Source organism: Theropithecus gelada, chromosome 1 (genome assembly GCF_003255815.1).
Source record: "Theropithecus gelada isolate Dixy chromosome 1, Tgel_1.0, whole genome shotgun sequence".
In the NCBI taxonomy this organism is placed as follows: domain Eukaryota; kingdom Metazoa; phylum Chordata; class Mammalia; order Primates; family Cercopithecidae; genus Theropithecus; species Theropithecus gelada.
The window spans coordinates 11,781,037-11,789,351 of NC_037668.1; the positions used below are offsets into that span (position 1 = coordinate 11,781,037).

Here is an 8,315-nt window from a genome sequence, read left to right on the forward strand (position 1 = left end):
ATGACGGGCTGGAGCTGCCTTGTGACAGGTGCAGGAGGGTTTCTGGGTCAATCATCCGCCCCTTGGTGGAGGAGAAGGAGCTGAAGGAGATCAGGGCCTTGGACAAGGCCTTCAGATCAGAATTGAGGGAGGAATTTTCCTTGATTCATGGGTGTGTGGCTCCATTTTAAACCCTGCATGGGTGCAAGAAGGTGGACCTTTTCTAGCAAGTTATAGAAAGTTGTAGTCAAATCTAAGCCAATCCTCCACCCACAGTCTAAAAAACAAGAAAAAAAAAAAAAAGAAAATTAAATAGTATGAAATGGCATGGTGTGAAAGATTCTGAATGGTGTGTCCAGAGACTGGATTCCGGCCCTAACCCAGAACTTGAGAGGCAGCCACTTGGACACCAGGCCCCTTTTCTTCTCATCTAGAAAATCCCACATCAGCTTCTTGTCTACAAAAGTTTTCTTGTCTACAACTTTTTTATGTCCTGAAGCTTTATGTCTTGGCAATTGCTTCGCAACATTCACAAAGGACACCATTTACTTGGAGACCTCACCAGGGGGTCCCTGCCTCTCTAGACTGCCCTGAGCTTTGTTTTGTTTTGTAGCAACCTTGGCACCTTTGGTGAAGGCAAAATAAAAGGAAGTGAAGATATGGATGAGTGTGTAAGTGTGTGTGTGTGTGAGAGAGAGAGAGAGCAAAAGAGAGAGAGAAAATGAGGGGGAAAGAAAATCAGAGAGAGAGAATGAGAAAGAGAGAGAATGCATGAGAAAGAGTGAGAGAGAGAGGGAGAGGAGAGAGAGAGCATCAGTGAGAGAGATAGACAGCATGCACAATTGCACAGCTAAGAGCAGAGACAGAGGAAGAGGCAGTAAAAGGCCAGATATCCCTCTTTTCGATTTGTCATCTAAGGCTTTAGTTTTTAACCATTTGTCTCTGTTGCTCAATACCCCCAGGAAATTGCAGACCTTGCTCTAGCAACTCCTTGTGCAAATAACCCCAAAAGGAAAATAGAAAAGGAGTCATATCCAAGTGGACAATGAACTATCAAGGTCCAGAAACATAAAGCAACTTGCCAAGACCATCTGGTTAACGCGTAGCAGAGCTCAGACCAGAGCTTCCTCCAGAAGCATCATCACTTTACCCTGGAGCTGATACTTGGCAAAGTGGGTCTTTGCCTCCCTGGGTGCCCAATTCCCTGTCCTCCTCCCCAGCCCAGGGGGTGGGTGAACTGTGTGTCTACACCTGGGCTCGGACTGTGCAGAGAGCCATGCCCTGCCCTCAGAGAAGCCTCTACTTGACAGCACTCATGGACCACCACACCCAAAACGCTGCTCTTCTTTTGTTCTTCTCTGACCTCTTCCAGTTTCCTCCACCTTCTATTTTCATGGTGTCTTTCATAAACAAATACTAACACAAGACCAAGACTAAATGTTTCTAATCCTTGTGTGTCACCAATATTTGCAATCTAACACCTAATACCAGTAAAAAAGCAATGCTCAGCCTAGAGGAATTGTTCCTTATGGTGAAAAGTTAGGGGATATAACGGATGGGCAGTGGCCTGTATGAAGATAAAAACAGAGAATCCTTTCAGTGTTCTTTCTGTGCCAGATACGGTGTTACATGTTTTGCATGTGCTGACTCATTTGTTACTCATAGCAACCCTATGAGATTGTTAATATTATTGTCCTCCTTTCTTACAGATTAGGAGACAGACACAGAGAGGTTAATTAACTCATCGAAAGTCTCAGAGTTAGAATATGGCAAAACTGGATTTGAACCCTTGAGGTCTAGTGCAGCATCTGTGCTCTTAACCAATAGTTCTTCTAGCAGCTTGGGGAAAGAGGGAGTTATGGGTTCATCCACAAAGTCCCCTTTCCTGGTCTCTAGATCCCTGTGAACTCACTGAGGAAGAGCCTTTTCTCTTGGCTTTAGACTTCTACATCTTTGAAAAGGCAATTCCTTTGAGCCAGTCTGTCTGAAGTTGGCAGCAAAGGGGAAGCAGAGGAAGGGAGCAGGAAGTGCAGAGGTGGAAATAGAACCAGAGAAAATTCCACTCTCAGGCTGTCACCCACGTCCTCCCCAGCAGCCTCTTCCCTGCCTCCCCCATTGCAGGGCCTCCTTGGAGTTGCCTGGCAATAGGAAGGGGCTGGGAGTAGACAAAACATGACAGAGGCATCAGGAGAGTAAATGGTCCCATCTGAACCCCTGGAAGGAATTGCTCCAGTCTTGAATTTTTCACTCTGAATTTTACTCTCACTGTTCTTTGGCCTTTGGTGCCAATTTCAGTTGAACTTTCTCAGAAAAGTTTGTTGTAAACAGCCAGTCCTGTACCTAGTGTACAGGGTACGAGGCTTGGAGGTGGGGTGGGCAAGTTTGAGTCTCCACTAGAAATGTGACCTTTGATCTGTCCCTTAACCTCTCTGAACCTCAGTTTCCTCGTCAATAAAGTGGGACTCAGAAAACCTATCTCATGAGATTGCTGTAAAAGGAAATAAGCAAGTTGTGAGTGATATGCAGATTGTAAAGCACAAACAAGCGTAGAGTATTTATCCAAGCTCCATGTACCACAGTGTTCATGGCGTGGGCTAATTCCAGGTGACAACTTTACTGTCAGCACCATGTCTTGGGTATTTCAGAGGAGCCTGAAAACATTAAAGTTGTAACCACTGCCCTCAGTTAGACAGCTGGAATATTAGTTCATTGGTTGCTAACTTTCAGCATTGTTTTCTGCTTTTGATATGTGATAAGAGTTTTTCATGGAAATTCCTCATTTAAGCCCATGCGCAATTCCCTAGTAATGGCTCCACTCTCCTCCCAATTGCCCAAGCAGGAAACCACAGGGGTGATTTTGTCTTCTTTTTCTCTCAACCCAGATCCAGTAGGTATCAGGACCTTTAAGGTAAGGTCTGAAATTCAAACCTGTTGTATCTGCCCTCCTCTGCTTCCACTGCTGGACCCTGCTTCCAGACCTCATCGAAACCTTGGCACAGATACTCTGATTAATCTCTTAATTACCTTACTTTCTCATATCCCCTATTTCAGTCCATTTTATATCCTCAAGCCAAGGTTGACTTCCTACATCACAATTCTGCTTCTGTTTCTCTGTCTCTCTCACTTTTTTTTAATAGGCTTTGGCTGTGCCACCAAGGCTGAGTGCAGAGGAATGATCTCTGCTCACTGCCACCTTCACCTCCTGGGCTCCATTCATCCTCCTTCCTCAGCCTCCCGAGCAGCTAGGACTATAGGCACGCACCACAACGCCTGGCTAATTTTTGTATTTTTAGTAGAGACAGGGTTTCATGGGGCTGTCCAGGCTGGTCCTGACCTCCTGGGTGCAAGCAGTCAGCCCACCTCAGCCTCCCAAAGTGCTAGAATTAGAGGTGTGAGCCACCATGCTCTGCCTGGTTCTCTACTTATTCCAAATATAAATAAGGGGTTTCTCTGACGTGGTGCTGGAGACCCAAAATCATGATCCCGCATCACCTGCAGAATTAAATTCGAATTTTCCCCCTTACATCCAACTCTCCACAATCACCCTACTCTCTTTCAATATTTTAGTGAGTTTCCCATGACTCTAGAAATGCTTATATTCCAGGTACACTTGACAGCTCATTGCTCAGATTACTTTTCTGAAATGAGATGGGGTAGAAACAGATGTTTGCTCTTTCCCAATAAATTGCTACATATTCTGACTTCTGTGTCTTTTTTTACTTGTTCCTTCCATGGAATGTACACCCTCCACTCCAACACCACGACTCTAACCATCCCCGAACACCTATGTAACATCATCTTTATCAGGAAACTTCCAAGCCAGTTTCAGAAATGTTCCGATCACCTGACCCGTGTTCACACAGAGCTCCAGAACAAGACCAAGCTGACAGCGCTGGAAGGAGACATTCTGGATGAGTCATGCCTGAAGAGAGCCTGCCAGGACATCTTGGTCATCATCCACACCACCTCTGTCATAGACGTCACCGGTGTCACTCACAGAGATTCTGTCATGAACGTCAATGAGAAAGGTACGGTAGCCTGGGGAGGAGATGAAGCAAGGTGGGGGATTAAGGATCACAAAGAAGGACAGGAAAGGAAAACTAGTCCCTCCACGGAACACCTGCTATGCTGTGAGCCAAGTGTCTGCTAACCACTACCAACTGGGGGAGTTCAAAGCTGCTATCTTCAGCTTTTTACATGAGGAAACCAGTGCTAGAGATGGCAAGTAACTTGTGCAGGGCCCCCCAGGTAAGTAAGTAAGTAGGAGAGTTAGACTTTAAACTCACTCCTGTGTGACTCCAAAGGCTGTGGACACTTTTTCTATTATGGTTCCAGTCAAAAGTTGACTAAACTCCGACTTCAGATTCTTGATATCCAGCCACTCTTTGCCTCTGGGACAGAATCAAACCTTCCAGGTGCCACCACAGATATCATTTTAAACCTTGTGTGTAGGCTGATGATAATGAAATGGGCAAAATTCCCTTGTCCCCCTCAGCAGGCATGCAATGGGGGTATGGCTTGCTTCTTCAGTGCCTCACTGCTCAAACCTCTACGGGAGCGTACAGACAGGCAGGCTGTGGGACTCTGACACCATGGCAGTGTCTGGGGTGAATGTTTACAGCTCCTGAAACCCCAGTGGGTGTGTGTTACACGTACTCTTTTAGTCTTGCTCGTTTAGTTTTGATATCTATAGGTGGCTTGTTTTAACCAGCTAAATTAGACCCTCTACCTTGTCGGAAATTCAGAGGGCTTTCTGTATCTCAGGTTGTTGCTTTGGTTACCAGGGGAATTGGATCACACCTGGGCTGGGAGAATGAGTGCCAGGTTTTGTTGAGTGGAGGTAGCTCTCAGCAGCTGGGGGATGCCAGAAGGGGAGGGTTTTCCCATGGAGTTGGCAGCTCAACTGCCCAACTCTTCTCCGACTGTCCCAGGGAAACCCCACATCACTCTGCTGGGCGGTGTGTTCCTCCTAACGTCCAGCTGCCCGTGTGTTCCTCTGCTGATGTATTCGTCCGTTGATGTGCCCCTTCTGACATCCAGTCCCTTCTGTCTTCTTTTGCCAATCTGCTCCTGTCATTGTCTGGCAACTTGTGTGTGTCCTGCTACGGTCTTGGGGTTTTTTATAGGCACAGAATGGGGGCATGACAGGCCTGGGTGGTCGTGGGAAATGCAACATTTGGGCAGAAAATGCTTGTCCTCATCTACGTCCCTGGGAGTGGAGCCTTAGCCAGGGACTACACCCTCGTTCACCCAGCACTTCCCTTCCCCACTCCCATATCATTTAAAGGGACCACGCTCTTCCCTTCCCAGCACTCCCATATCAAGAACATTCAGAGCCCTCCTGTCCACCTCAAAGAAGTTTTCTCAAGAGAACTAGCAAAGCTGGTTCACAGTGGTCTGTCAGGACAGAATTATCCAGCACATGCTTTCTCACAATATTTTCTTAACAAAAAGGGTTTCCAGGTGTCCAGAATACACAATCTCTTCAGCTCACCACAGGGCCTGCTCTTACAGAGCCATTCCCAGCCAGGTGTCCAAAGTGCACCTTCATTCAATCCTCATCCCTTAAAGTCTTGATGGTCTTTCCGAATTGCAGCTTTCCAAACCACTTTAAATTCAGACACATTTCCTTAAGGAATCTTGTCATGCAGTCTCACCATCTGATTCCCAGAGTCCAGTCTCTTCAGCACCACAGCACCCAACCGCGGGCCTGGCCCTCCACATTCAGTCTATTCCGACACCTTTTCTAAAGCAGCTAATTGCTTTTGGGTATCCAGCACCATCTCAATAAAAAATCTTTCCAGTTTCTACTTACACATACCTTTAAGTACCTCTACAGTGCAAGGAGGGTGTTAAGAGTAACCAGTTTTTCATTTGAATTCTTAACTCTCCACAACTCCCAACAACAAGAAATGCGAAATGACAGGGGAAGTGTTAGAGGCATCTGTTTCCTAAACCATTATCACTCCAAGGCTTAGAAAACATTTCACAATGTTGGTCATTTCCCTCTTGAAGGTAAACTACTTCCACATTTTCTCTACCACCAGATTAATTGTTGAAAACATGAGGCTGTCTCTCCAGAAACTCAAATTCCACAGAAACTTTAAACGGGGCCAAGAACTAAAAAAATAATAATAATAATAAAATAAGAAAAAATAATAATCCTTACCTAGGAAATTCCTTCCTTCTTCAAGGAAGGCACTCCGAGCACCTCCATGAGCTTCACTTCCACACAGCTCAGGGGATGCTGCCAGGTCCTCCCAGTGCAGGTGTTACCAGCAGAGGGCACACTCCTCTCCACAGTCCTCCACCAGGCTCCACAGGAAGCGCCAGGGCAGGGTTTAAGGGAAGGTTTATCACCCTGACTTTACATAACCAGGTAAACAGAGTCACAGCCAGAATTGGAAGCAGCTTTCCCAGGGAACACACAATCAGGAAAAGAGTGTGGGTTTCCAACACCTCCCCACAAGCCACTGTTTGCTCAATGACTCCAGGAATAGTCCTTGTGACTAAGTTTTATCAGTCCACTCAAAATGAGAAAAATACCAGCAATTGCATGTATATTTAAGAGTATATTTAAGAGTGTATATTGCTTATATACAACTGTGTATGGGTATGTGTGTGACATAAATTCTTCCACTGCCCTTTTCTGCCTAAGGACTGGGACTGCCCATATTCTCAGAGTATAGCTTCCTGATTTTTTAGTTTTTCAATAACCTGCCTTTAATGGTATTGATGTCACATTATAATTTTCAACATCCTTACTTTGCAAAATATAAAGTGATAACCCTAGGTCCTTTGCCAAAATTAAAGTACACACCCACACACACACACACATTCATACACTCAAAAGTCTAGAAATTCTTGCTCTCCAGAACCCTATGTCAGTTTCTTTTCATTTTAGTGTTTTTCCTATGGCTGTAGCATGGCCCAGTCTCAGTCAGAGTCACAGAAGAATGGACCCCGAGTCTGTTATAACCACTGCACTTGAGAATGAATATCTATGCATGTGGTTGGGGCCCCTTAGTTATATTTCCTGACACTGACAGCATGCTTTTTGTTGGTAGGTACCCAGCTTCTGTTGGAGGCCTGTGTCCAAGCTACTGTGCCAATCTTCATCTACACCAGTATCCTAGAGGTAGCCAGGCCCAACTCCTACAAAGAAATCATCCAGAACAGCCATGAAGAGCCTCTGGAAAACACATGGTCTGCTCCATACCCATACAGCAAAAAGCTTGCTGAGAAGGCTGTGCTGGTGGCCAATGGGTGGACTCTGAAAAATGGTGGCACCTTGTACACTTGTGCCTTAAGACCAATGGTTATCTATGGGGAAGGAAGCCCAATCCTTTCTGCTGGTATAAATGAGGCCCTGAACAACAATAGGATCCTATCAAGTTTCAGCAAGTTCTCCAGAGTCAACCCAGTCTATGTTGGCAACGTGGCCTGGGCCCACATTCTGGCCATGAGGGTCCTGCAGGACCCCAAGAAGGCCCCAAGTGTCCAAGGACAGTTCTACTACATCTCAGATGACACACCTCACCAAAGCTATGATAACCTTGATTACACCCTGAGCAAAGAGTTCGGCCTCTGCCTTGATTCCAGATGGAGCCTTCCTTTAGCCCTGATGTACTGGATTGGTTTCCTGCTGGAAATAGTGAGCTTCCTGCTCAGACCCATTTACACCTATGGACCGCCCTTCAACCGTCACATAGTGACATTGTCAAATAGCATGTTCACCTTCGCTTACAAGGCTCAGCGAGATCTGGCGTATGAGCTGCTCTACAGCTGGGAGGAAGCCCAGCAGAAAACCATGGAGTGGGTTTGTTCCCTTGTGGACCGGCACGAGGAGACCCTGAAGTCCAAGACTCAGGTTTTAAGGATGATTTAAGGATGACAGAGATGTGCCTGTGGGTATTGTTAGGTGATGTCATCAAGCTCCACCCTCCTGGCTTCGTACAGAAGGTGACAAGGGCACAAGCCCAGGTCCTGCTGCCTCCCTTTCACACAATGCCCAACTTATTGTCTTCCTCATGTCATCAAAACCTGCCCAGTCCCTGGCCCAACCAGAAGCTTTCTGTCCTAATCCTACACCAGAGGACAGACAATGTGATTTGCTTTTTCCAAACCTCAGTGACTGATTCTGAAAAATTGTGGTCCTTTTTTTTTTTTTTTTTTTTTTTTTTGAGTCTTGCTCTGTCTCCCAGGCTGTAGTGCAGTGGTGCGATCTCAGTTTACTGCAAGCTCCACCTCCTGGGTTCACACCATTCTCCAGCCTCAGCGTCCCGAGTAGCTGGGACTACAGGTGCCCACTACCACAACACCCGGCTGATTTTTTG

The 8,315-nt window shown here is 46.2% G+C and overlaps 1 pseudogene; it reads left to right on the forward strand.

The window, feature by feature from the left end:
* On the forward strand, window positions 1–7,867 carry LOC112610410 (annotated as a pseudogene).
* Window positions 7,868–8,315: the final 448 nt, after the last annotated feature.